Source organism: Oncorhynchus masou, chromosome 18, assembly GCF_036934945.1.
Source record: "Oncorhynchus masou masou isolate Uvic2021 chromosome 18, UVic_Omas_1.1, whole genome shotgun sequence".
Classification (NCBI taxonomy): domain Eukaryota; kingdom Metazoa; phylum Chordata; class Actinopteri; order Salmoniformes; family Salmonidae; genus Oncorhynchus; species Oncorhynchus masou.
Genome location: NC_088229.1, coordinates 65,675,346 through 65,688,526, shown reverse-complemented (window position 1 = coordinate 65,688,526; position 13,181 = coordinate 65,675,346). Strand labels below are relative to the sequence as shown.

The following is a 13,181-nucleotide window of genomic DNA, read 5'->3' as shown; positions in this document are numbered from 1 at the left end:
ATCTGCTCTCTTACAACAAGGGCCCATCGTTTAAATATTGATTGTGCTTTTAAATTATTTATCACGTATCGGTTTATCTTATTTTAAAACTCTCCTGAGCATGGTTGGAAAATGTGAGGCTGCACTATGGGTAAATCATGCAAATGTATTTTGGATGACACAGCCTCTGGGTTTAATGTGTTAGCTACCAGTCTTGACATTAAGGGTTAGACAGCTAGCTAGCATCAAAGGAGAATGTGTAGAAACCATAAAGATGTTATTTTATGTTTTATGACTAAATAGTCGATTTAAGGGCACCTTTAAAGGATACTTAAAGGTTTCCTTGATGCTCTTCTCTTTTGCTTCCCGTTTTCTCATTGTATTATTGTATATCCCAAGTGTTGAACAGAAAGCTGCTCAAGTAGTTAGCTACTGAAGTGCTCATGCTAGATTTGTAGCTCACTCTAATACAAGGTGCATTCAGGAAAGTATTCAGACCCCTTCAGTTTTTCCACATTTTGTTACGTTACAGCCTTATTCTGAAATGAATTAAATCATTTTTGGGGGGGTCTCATCAATCTACACAATAACTAACAATAACAAAGCGAAAACAGGTTTTTATTAAAAAAAAACAGAAATCACTTATTTACATAAGTATTCAGACCCTCTGCTATGGGACTCGAATTTGAACTCAGGTGCATCTTGTTCCCATTGATCATGCTTGAGATGTTTTTACAACTTGATTGGAGTCCATCTGTGGTAAATTTAACTGATTGAACATGATTTCGAAAGGCACACACCTGTCTATATCAGGTCCCAAAATTGACAGTGCAAAACCCAAGCCATGATTTTGATGGAATTGTCCGTAGAGTTCCGAGACAGGATTGTGTCGAGTCACAGGCTTGGGGAAGGGTACCAAAATATTTCTGCAGCATTGAAGGTCCCCAAGAACACAGTGGCCATCATTCTTAAATGAAAGAAGTTTGCTACCACCAAGACTCTTCCTAATGCTGGCCGCCCAACCAAACTGAGAAATCTGGGGAGAATGGCCTTGGTCAGGGAGGTGACAGAGCTCCAGAGTTCCTCTGCGGAGATAGTAGAACTTTCCAGAAGGACAACCATCTCTGCAGCACTCCACCAATCAGGCCTTTATGGTAGAATGGCCAGACGGAAAATCCTCAGTAAAGGCACATGAAAGCTTGCTTGAAGTTTGCAAAAAAGGCACTGAAAGGACTCCCAGACCATGAGAAACAATATTCTCTGGTCTGATGAAACCAAGATTGAACTCTTTGGCCTGAATGCCAAGCGTCACGTCTGGAGGAACCCTGGCATCAATCCTACGGTGAAGCATGGTGGTGGCAGCATCATGGTGTGGGAATGTTTTTCAGCGGCAGGGACTGGGAGACTAGTCAGAATCGAGGGAAATATAAACGGAGCAAAGTACAGAGATTCTTGATGTAAACCTGCTTGAGAGTGTTCAGGACCTCAGACTGGGGCGAAGGTTCACCTTCTAACAGGACAACAACCCTAAGCACACAGCCAAGACAATGCATGAGTGACTTCGGCAAAGTCTCTGAATGTCCTTGAGTGGTCCAGCCAGAGCCTGAACTTGAACCAGAAATAGAACTATCTCCGACCTGAATATAGCTGTGCAGCAACGCTCCCCGTACAACCTGATAGATGGAGGTGGATGGAGATGGATGGAGCCAAATACAGGACCATTCTGGAAGAAAACCTGATGGAGTCTGCAAAAGACCTGAGACATACCCCAAGCGACTTACAGCTGTAATCGCAGCAAAAGGTGGCGCTACAAAGTATTAACTTAAGGGGGCTGAATAATTTTGCACGGCCAATTTTTCAGTTTTTGATTTGTTAAAAAAGCTTGAAATATCCAATAAATGTCGTTCCACTTCATGATTGTGTCCCACTTGTTGTTGATTCTTCACAAAAAAATACAGTTTTATATCTTTATGTTTGAAGCCTGAAATGTGGCAAAAGGTCGCAAAGTTCAAGGGGGCCGAATACTTTCGCAAGGCACTGTATATCTTGTAAATTCCCCCGCTGTAAATATGTATAGATTGCATTTTGATACATCTACAGTGCTATTTTGGGTTGTTAATTGAATTTGTCCCACCATTGTTGATTTCTTCCCTTTTTTTGTTGTATTTTTTCTTTACATTTTAGCCGTTTGACATTTGACTGCGTTGTTAGGAGCTAGTACCATCAATATTTCGCTGCGCCGCTATATCACCTGCTGAACTGTGGACGCAACCAGTACACTTTGATTTGATTCATTGTCACAACAGGTTTTTAGTTTGCAACATTACACACACACCCATGATCCATTATGCTTCCTATTGATGTCTTCCATCTGGACGGGAAGGTATCACTTTGTTTTCAACGGCTTAAGATAAGTTCACAGGTCTGAGAGTTGACCTTTACCTCTTGTTTGCAAAAGGACAGCCTCCGTATGCCAACTGATTTCTAACTGCACCTATCCTAATCTTTTTGAAAAGGTCAGTGTCTAATACTCAAGCTAGCAAAACAGTTGCTCCCAAAACATCTTAAGGCTCTTTGTCGATTAGGCCCAGTCTGAAAAAAAGACAAATAGCCACAACACGGATGCTTTTTAAGTTTCACTTGGCGTAGTTGAGAGTACAAAACTTTCAGAGTTAGCTTTTCCCGTTGTGTGCAGTGAAAGAAGCCATAGTGTCTAGTGGCCGAGTCAGCTGTTTTCTGGGAGGCTTGATGCTGTGTATAATCCATATCAGACCGCACGCTTTCCTTAGATCGCACACGGTCTGCTAGAGGGCTCAGCATGGGTAACATGAGCATTTGTCTCTCACGCCAACACAGAACAGAAGCAGGTTTCATGACCTTACACAAACACATAACTCGGATCGAAGTCAATTTGTTTCCCTGCCACTTATAGTAAGTACAACGCTGTATAGTGTTGATTTAAAACAGGATCTCAGCACATTGTTGGCGTTGGCTTTGTTATTATTACAGACTGTGCCAATTTATTTTGTATTCAAGTGGATTATTATGGTTATCCTTAATAACAAGTGGATTATTATGTTTATCCTTAATAACAAGTGGATTATTATGGTTATCCTTAATAACAAGTGGATTATTATGGTTATCCTTAATAACAAGTGGGTTATTATGGTTATCCTTAATAACAAGTGGATTATTATGGTTATCCTTAATAGCAAGTGGAGTATTATGGTTATCCTTAATAACAAGTGGATTATTATGGTTATCCTTAATAACAAGTGGATTATTATGTTTATCCTTAATAACAAGTGGATTATTATGGTTATCCTTAATAACAAGTGGATTATTATGGTTATCCTTAATAACAAGTGGATTATTATGGTTATCCTTAATAACAAGTGGATTATTATGGTTATCCTTAATAACAAGTGACATGCTTTAGTCAAGACCTGGATTAAATGTGGCTCTTATCATTAATTTAATATTTTCTGTGGGTTTTGGCAATTTTTCATATCAGTGTTGCAGACTGCTTCCCTCCCTGGCGTTATCTTCCAATTACACTTCAGAAGATGAAAGGATGTGATATAATACGAAGATCAAGTGAAGAGATGTGAATTGGATTTCATTGTGAAGTTGAATTGTCATCTAAAAAAAAAAATATAATAATAATAATAATATAATTTTAGAAGAGTCAGTCCCAGTGACATCATGTATGAACCAAAACTAGCCTTTTTTTTTTTTTCTTGTGATGCAGATTTTTACTTCACTATTACACATTTCCTAGACTGACTACCAACACTGGGGGGGGGGGAGGCAAACATTCCATTACAATTTGTCTAGAAAGATATATACTGTAAATTATACTGTGAGGCTTAGCTATGTTTCCTACAGTTATTACGAGGTGCTGTAGCCTGCACTCCATGCTCCAGATTCTAGGTACACCACGGCAATACAGAGAGACATTGCTCGGTGGACATCACTCATCTCTCACACTTAACCGTCTGCTTATGTGGAGCGGCCATTACAGCCGTGTCAGAGCCAGGGGAATGGATGAGCGTCCTCTGTGTTATCCCTGCAAACAGCAGCGCTCGCCACTCACTTGGCAGCGAGGAGGGTCTGATTGGGAAATGTCAGGGGGATTACTGGGGTAGAATGAGCTACTGAGAGCCCGCTTGGGGTTTGTGTTATGCATGGTCTTGCATGGTGTGTGTGTGTCGTCTAAGTGCAACTCGTTTCGCACACTGCCACCCTAGGAATCCAATTTCCTCATAACGGGAGGAGAAAAGGCATTACAGCTCAACTCTCTGTAATATCCTCCTTCCTTCAGAGAGAGGCTGGGGCTGTAGGGATGATAATCTCCTCTCTTCAGAGCGAGGCTGGGGCTGTGGGGATGATAACCTCCTTCCTTCAGAGAGAGGCTGGGGCTGTAGGGATGATAATCTCCTCTCTTCAGAGAGAGGTTGGGGCTGTGGGGATGATATCCTCCTTCCTTCAGAGAGAGGCTGGGGCTGTGGGGATGATATCCTCCTTCCTTCAGAGAGCGGCTGGGGCTGTGGGGATGATAACCTCCTCTCTTCAGAGAGGCTGGGGCTGTGGGGATGATAACCTCCTCTCTTCAGAGAGAGGCTGGGGCTGTGGGGATGATAACTTCCTCTCTTCAGAGAGGCTGGGGCTGTGGGGATGATAACCTCCCTTCAGAGAGAGGCTGGGGCTGTGGGGATGATAACCTCCCTTCAGAGAGAGGCTGGGGCTGTGGGGATGATATCCTCCCTTCAGAGAGAGGTTGGGGCTGTGGGGATGATAACCTCCTCTCTTCAGAGAGAGGCTGGGGCTGTGGGGATGATAACCTCCTTCCTTCAGAGAGAGGCTGGGGCTGTAGGGATGATAACCTCCTCTCTTCAGAGCGAGGCTGGGGCTGTGGGGATGATAATCTCCTCTCTTCAGAGCGAGGCTGGGGCTGTGGGGATGATAATCTCCTCTCTTCAGAGCGAGGCTGGGGCTGTAGGGATGATAACCTCCTCTCTTCAGAGAGAGGTTGGGGCTGTGGGGATGATATCCTCCTTCCTTCAGAGAGAGGCTGGGGCTGTGGGGATGATATCCTCCTTCCTTCAGAGAGCGGCTGGGGCTGTGGGGATGATAACCTCCTCTCTTCAGAGAGAGGCTGGGGCTGTGGGGATGATAACCTCCTCTCTTCAGAGAGAGGCTGGGGCTGTGGGGATGATAACTTCCTCTCTTCAGAGAGAGGCTGGGGCTGTGGGGATGATAACCTCCCTTCAGAGAGAGGCTGGGGCTGTGGGGATGATAACCTCCCTTCAGAGAGAGGCTGGGGCTGTGGGGATGATATCCTCCCTTCAGAGAGAGGTTGGGGCTGTGGGGATGATAACCTCCTCTCTTCAGAGAGAGGCTGGGGCTGTGGGGATGATAACCTCCTCTCTTCAGAGCGAGGCTGGGGCTGTGGGGATGATAACCTCCTCTCTTCAGAGTGAGGCTGGGGCTGTGGGGATGATAACCTCCTCTCTTCAGAGCGAGGCTGGGGCTGTGGGGATGATAACCTCCTCTCTTCAGAGAGAGGCTGGGGCTGTGGGGATGATAACCTCCACTCTTCAGAGCGAGGCTGGGGCTGTAGGGATGATAACCTCCTCTCTTCAGAGCGAGGCTGGGGCTGTGGGGATGAGAACCTCTCTTCAGAGAGAGGCTGGGGCTGTGGGGATGATATCCTCCCTTCAGAGAGAGTCTGGGGCTGTGGGGATGATATCCTCCCTTCAGAGAGAGGCTGGTGCTGTGGGGATGATATCCTCCCTTCAGAGAGAGTCTGGGGCTGTGGGGATGATATCCTCCCTTCAGAGAGAGTCTGGGGCTGTGGGGATGATATCCTCCCTTCAGAGAGAGGCTGGTGCTGTGGGGATGATATCCTCCCTTCAGAGAGAGTCTGGGGCTGTGGAGATGATATCCTCCCTTCAGAGAGAGTCTGGGGCTGTGGGGATGATATCCTCTCTTCAGAGAGAGGCTGGTGCTGTGGGGATGATATCCTCCCTTCAGAGAGAGGCTGGTGCTGTGGGGATGATATCCTCCCTTCAGAGAGAGGCTGGGGCTGTGGGGATGATATCCTCCCTTCAGAGAGAGTCTGGGGCTGTGGGGATGATATCCTCCCTTCAGAGAGAGGCTGGTGCTGTGGGGATGATATCCTCTCTTCAGAGAGAGGCTGGGGCTGTGGGGATGATATCCTCCCTTCAGAGAGAGGCTGGGGCTGTGGGGATGATATCCTCCCTTCAGAGAGAGTCTGGGGCTGTGGGGATGATATCCTCCCTTCAGAGAGAGGCTGGGGCTGTGGGGATGATATCCTCCCTTCAGAGAGAGTCTGGGGCTGTGGGGATGATATCCTCCCTTCAGAGAGAGGCTGGGGCTGTGGGGATGATATCCTCCCTTCAGAGAGAGTCTGGGGCTGTGGGGATGATATCCTCCCTTCAGAGAGAGTCTGGGGCTGTGGGGATGATATCCTCCCTTCAGAGAGAGGCTGGGGCTGTGGGGATGATATCCTCCCTTCAGAGAGAGGCTGGTGCTGTGGGGATGATATCCTCCCTTCAGAGAGAGGCTGGTGCTGTGGGGATGATATCCTCCCTTCAGAGAGAGGCTGGGGCTGTGGGGATGATATCCTCCCTTCAGAGAGAGGCTGGTGCTGTGGGGATGTGGTAGGTGGAACACTCTCCCTCCATGCGTGCTGGAGGGTGTGTGTGTGTGTGTGTGTGTGTGCGGAGGATAGAGTTGTGTGTATGTGTGTCATAGGCGTGTGTGTCTAGGGGAGGGTTGGTGTTTGTGACATGCACACCGTGTCATGAAATATGTGGTAGACAGCTCACATGTTGTCGTGGAGACCTTGAGGGAGGGAGGCAGACACAGGAAGGTGTGAGGAAGGAGACAGGTGGGGACTAGAGATGAGGCAGTATAACTGTGAACCTACCGTCAGCTACCAAAGTTAAGAACAACAACCCATCCTCCTCAGAATTACAATCTCAGCTCCTGACTATAGAAAGGTATTGGGTAGCATGCAGGTCAAAGCAATATCATTCAGCCCAGCCATATTACCATGCCACAGTTGTAGGTGTTCCTCTGGCGCATTGGTACTGTTGGCATGTAGCTCATGGCTAGCAAACAGACCAGAGGAACAGAACATACTTTTTTATGAAGTACTAGGATGGCCTAATTGTCACTCTGCCATTGACGACATTCGCAACCTTGACGACAGTATTCAGATTTAAAGAATCGTAATCTCATTTACCAATAAAGAATGACATAAATATAGTGACAAACTGTACTTGTTTAACTACTATCTATTAACAAAGCCATATGTTGTTTGGGTCACCAGGCGCTAGGAATGCATAGCATTTTTTTCATTTCCATATTCTAATGCCATTTTTGGTTTTGCTTGTGAAAAGATTACACGTTGATGCAGGTCAAACAAATGATGTATGTGTCCTTAGTTCACACCAGTCCCCCTGTAAGACTCTCTTTGTCCCATTTGACTAAATGTCCCAACCGTTTCATATCTAACACACTGCAGGCTCATAGACAACATTATTTGTCATTCTCTGAACGCCTGACAACGCCCAGTGGACTGCTTCCTGCATCCCAGCTGTTTCATATTTTACTGATCACCTTATGACTGCAGAATCTGCCACACAGTTGCTTTGTAATAAAATGAAATAAAATCGCATTTTATTGGTCGCATACACATATTTAGCAGATGTTATTGTGGTTGTAGCGAAATGCTTGTGTTCCTTGCTAAGAAATATAGAAATATTAAGACAACCAATGTTGGAGTCTGGAATATAAAAATATATACACTGTATATATTTATATGTATATATAATGGGATGTATAGACATTATGGACATTATGTAGATAGAATATGTAGTACATCTGTAGAATACATAGAATAGTATATAGTTGAATAGGATGGCCTTGACTAGAATACAGTATGTAAATATTATTAAAGTGACCAGTGGTTCCATGTCTATGTACATAGGGCAGCAGCCTCTAAGGTGCAGGGTTGAGTGACTGTGACTAAGTTCAGGGCAGGGTACTGGGCGGTAGCCAGCTAGTGGTGACTGTTTAACCGTCTGATGTCCTTGAGGTAGAAGCTGTTTTTCTGTCTCTCAGTCCCAGCTTTGATGCACCAGTACTGACCAGTACTGGATGAAAGTGGGGTGAACAGGCCGTGGCATGGTTGGCTAAGGTCCTTTATGATACTTCTGGCCTTCCTGTGCTGTACGTGTCCTGGAGGGCAGCCAGTTTGCCCCCCGGTGATGCGTTGGGCTGACCGCACCACCCTCTGGGGAGTTGACGTACCAGGTGGTGATACAGCCCAGCAGAATGATGTTGATGGTGCATCTGTAAAAGTTTGTGAGGGTTTTAGGTGGTTAAGGTTAGGTTAAGACACATTTCTTCAGCCTCCTGAGGTTGAAGAGGCGCCGTTGCGCCTTCTTCGCCACACTTTGGTGAAGAAATGGTGGACTACTTCATATTGTCAGTGATTTGTACACTGAGGAACTTGAAGCTTTTCACCTTCTCCACTGCGGCCCCGTCAATGTGGATGGAGGCGTGCTCCCCCTGCTGTCTTCTGATGTCCACGAGCAGCTCCTTCGTTGTGTTGACTTTGAGGTAGAGGTTATTTCCCTGGCACCACTCCGCCATGGCTCGTCATTGTTGGTAATCAGGCCTATTACTGATGTGTCGTCTACAAACTTGATGGTTGAGTTGGAGGCGTGCATGGCCACGCAGTCATGGGTGAACAGGGAGTACAGGAGGGGGCTGAGCACGCACCCTTATGGGGCATCCACATGCTGTTTGTGATTTGATTCACATCAACTGAGCTTTTATGAAATTATGATAACTTACCTGGTTAATTGCCCATGTTTTTGAGGTGAACCAACTGTAATCAGAGACCAAATTAATCGAGTGTATTTTAATTAAATGAGGTTTCACTGTGCCAAATAGGAGTTAATCAAGCTATCTGGCACGGCGACTCATGTCTCTCTGCCAGTGTTCCCGTTAATGGTGTAATTTCACCATATCGCACAGAAATGATTTGTATCCAAACAAGGTTGTTCCACAGTCAGTCATATCCTGGGTTAAGAGGACACATCTCTGTGTTAAAATAAGTGGGTAGTTTGTCTGCTTTTCTACTGTCTATTCTAACTCCTCTGTCTATTCTAACTCCTCAGTCTATTCTAGCTCCTTCGTTGTCAAGCCCTGACTGTAGAGAGCTTTTTATGTCTCTATTTTGGTTTGGTCAGGGTGTGATTTGGGTGGGCATGGCCGGGTATGGTTCTCAATCAGGGACAGCTGTCTATCGTTGTCTCTGATTGGGAACCATACTTAGGTAGATTTTTCCCACATGGGTTTTGTGGGTAGTTATTATCTGTTTAGTGTTTGCACCTTACGGGACTGTTTCGTTTTCATTTATTCTCTTTAAAAAACAAACATGAACACTTACCACGCTGCGCTTTGGTCCGACTACTCTTCCTCATCCGACGATGAAAGCCGTTACAGAACGACCCACCACAAACGGACCAAGCAGCATGGTAACAGAGAGCAGAGGGTTCAGGACTCCTGGACATGGGAGGAGATATTGGACTGACAGGGACCCTGGAGACAGGTTGGGGAATATCTCCGCCCGCAAGAAGAACTGGAGGCAGCTAAAGCTGAGAGACGGCAATATGAGGCAAGGCAGAGCAGCAGGCACGAGAGGCAGCCCCCCGAAAAAAATGGGGGGGGGGGACACGGGGAGATTGGCGGAGTCAGGTGAGTGTCCTGAGCCAACTCCCCGTGCTTACCGGAAGCAGCGTAGTACTGGTCAGGAACCGTGTTATGCGGTGAAGCGCACGGTGTCTCCAGTGCGCGCTCATAGCCCGGAGCGCTACATGCCAGCCCCCTGCAAGTGCCATGCGAGAGTGGGCATCCAGCAAGGGCGGATTGTGCCAGCTCAGCACGTTTGGTCTCCAGTGCGCCGTTTCGGCCCAGGGTATCCTGCGCCGGCTCTGCGTACTGTGTCTCCGGGGCGCTGGGAGGGTTCAGTCCAGAGGCGCCCTTCAGTCCAGAGGCGCCCTTCAGTCCAGAGGCGCCCTTCAGTCCAGAGGCACCCTTCAGTCCAGAGGCGTCCTTCAGTCCAGAGGCGCCCTTCGGTCCGGAGCTTCCAGCGGCGTCCTCCAGTCCGGGGCTCTTTACGTGGGTCCTCAGTCCGGGGTCGGCGGCGAGGGTCCCCCCTCTAGAGGCGCCACCTAAGTGGGCCGAGCCAGAGGTGGAGCGGGGTCTACGTCCCTCACCATAGCCGCCACCGCGGAGAAATGCCCACCCAGACTCTCCCCTACAGGTTCAGGGTTTGCGGCCGGAGTCCGCACCTTTGGGGGGGGTACTGTCACGCCCTGACCGTAGAGAGCTTTTTATGTCTCTATTTTGGTTTGGTCAGGGTGTGATTTGGGTGGGCAATCTATGTCCTTTTTCTATGTTTTGTATTTCTTTGTTTTGGCTGGGTATGGTTCTCAATCAGGGACAGCCGTCTATTCTTGACTCTGATTGGGTCCATTTTTCCCACATGGGTTTTGTGGGTAGTTAGTTTAGTGTTTGCACCTTATGGGATTGTTTCGGTTTCATTTATTCTCTGGTTATTTTGTATTAGTGTTCAGTTCAATAAACAAACATGAACACTTACCACACTGCTCTTTGGTCCGGCTACTCTTCCTCATCCGACGACGAAAGCCGTTACATCAGTCTCTTCTAACTCCCCAGTCTATTCCAACTCCCCAGTCTATTCTTCTAACTCCCCAGTCTATTCTTCTAACTCCCCAGTCTATTCTTCTAACTCCCCAGTCTATTCTTCTAACTCCCCAGTCTATTCTTCTAACTCCCCAGTCTATTCTTCTAACTCCCCAGTCTATTCTTCTAACTCCCCAGTCTATTCTTCTAACTCCCCAGTCTATTCTTCTAACTCCCCAGTCTATTCTTCTAACTCCCCAGTCTATTCTTCTAACTCCCCAGTCTATTCTTCTAACTCCCCAGTCTATTCTTCTAACTCCCCAGTCTATTCTTCTAACTCCCCAGTCTATTCTTCTAACTCCCCAGTCTATTCTTCTAACTCCCCAGTCTATTTTTCTAACTCCCCAGTCTATTTTTCTAACTCCCCAGTCTATTCTTCTAACTCCCCAGTCTATTTTTCTAACTCCCCAGTCTATTCTTCTAACTCCCCAGTCTATTTTTCTAACTCCCCAGTCTATTTTTCTAACTCCCCAGTCTATTTTTCTAACTCCCCAGTCTATTCTTCTAACTCCCCAGTCTATTCTTCTAACTCCCCAGTCTATTCTAACTCTCCAGTTTATTCTAACTCCCCAGTCTATTCTAACTCCCCAGTCTATTCTAACTCCCCAGTCTATTCTAACTCCCCAGTCTATTCTTCTAACTCCCCAGTCTATTCTTCTAACTCCCCAGTCTATTCTTCTAACTCCCCAGTCTATTCTTCTAACTCCTCATTCTATTTTAACTCCTCAGTCTATTTTAACTCCCCAGTCTATTCTAACTCTCCAGTCTATTCTAACTCCCCAGTCTATTCTAACTCCCCAGTCTATTCTAACTCCCCAGTCTATTCTAACTCCCCAGTCTATTCTTCTAACTCCCCAGTCTATTCTTCTAACTCCCCAGTCTATTCTTCTAACTCCTCATTCTATTTTAACTCCTCAGTCTATTTTAACTCCCCAGTCTATTCTTCTAACTCCCCAGTCTATTCTTCTAACTCCCCAGTCTATTTTAACTCCTCAGTCTATTTTAACTCCACAGTCTATTTTAACTCCCCAGTCTATTCTAACACCCCAGTCTATTTTAACTCCTCAGTCTATTTTAACTCCACAGTCTATTCTAACTCCCCAGTCTATTTTTCTAACTCCCCAGTCTATTTTTCTAACTCCCCAGTCTATTTTTCTAACTCCCCAGTCTATTTGTCTAACTCCCCAGTCTATTTTTCTAACTCCCCAGTCTATTCTTCTAACTCCCCAGTCTATTCTTCTAACTCCCCAGTCTATTCTAACTCCCCAGTCTATTCTAACTCTCCAGTCTATTCTAACTCTCCAGTCTATTCTAACGCCCCAGTCTATTCTAACTCCCCAGTCTATTCTAACTCCCCAGTCTATTCTAACTCCCCAGTCTATTCTTCTAACTCCCCAGTCTATTTTTCTAACTCCCCAGTCTATTTTTCTAACTCCCCAGTCTATTCTTCTAACTCCCCAGTCTATTCTTCTAACTCCCCAGTCTATTCTAACTCTCCAGTTTATTCTAACTCCCCAGTCTATTCTAACTCCCCAGTCTATTCTAACTCCCCAGTCTATTCTAACTCCCCAGTCTATTCTAACTCCCCAGTCTATTCTAACTCCCCAGTCTATTCTAACTCCCCAGTCTATTTTTCTAACTCCCCAGTCTATTTTTCTAACTCCCCAGTCTATTTTTCTAACTCCCCAGTCTATTTTTCTAACTCCCCAGTTTCTAACTCCCCAGTCTATTTTTCTAACTCCCCAGTCTATTTTTCTAACTCCCCAGTCTATTTTTCTAACTCCCCAGTCTATTTTAACTCCTCAGTCTATTTTAACTCCCCAGTCTATTCTAACTCTCCAGTCTATTCTAACTCCCCAGTCTATTCTAACTCCCCAGTCTATACTAACTCCCCAGTCTATTCTAACTCCCCAGTCTATTCTAACTCCCCAGTCTATTCTAACTCCCCAGTCTATTCTAACTCCCCAGTCTATTCTAACTCCCCAGTCTATTCTAACTCCCCAGTCTATTCTAACTCCCCAGTCTATTCTAACTCCCCAGTCTATTCTAACTCCCCAGTCTATTTTTCTAACTCCCCAGTCTATTTTTCTAACTCCCCAGTCTATTTTTCTAACTCCCCAGTCTATTCTAACTCCCCAGTCTATTTTTCTAACTCCCCAGTCTATTCTAACTCCCCAGTCTATTTTTCTAACTCTCCAGTCTATTCTAACTCCCAGTCTATTCTAACTCTCCAGTCTATTCTAACTCTCCAGTCTATTCTAACTCCCCAGTCTATTCTAACTCCCCAGTCTATTCTAACTCCCCAGTCTATTCTAACTCCCCAGTCTATTCTAACTCCCCAGTCTATTCTAACTCCCCAGTCTATTCTAACTCCTCTGTCTATAATTTGGGTG

General features: G+C 45.9%; 1 protein-coding gene across 1 annotated transcript in view; it reads left to right on the top strand.

Moving 5' to 3' along the window:
- Positions 1 to 13,181, top strand: part of LOC135505145 (protocadherin-15-like) — a 243,134-nt gene that overhangs the window by 197,833 nt on the left and 32,120 nt on the right. The window lies entirely within an intron of this gene.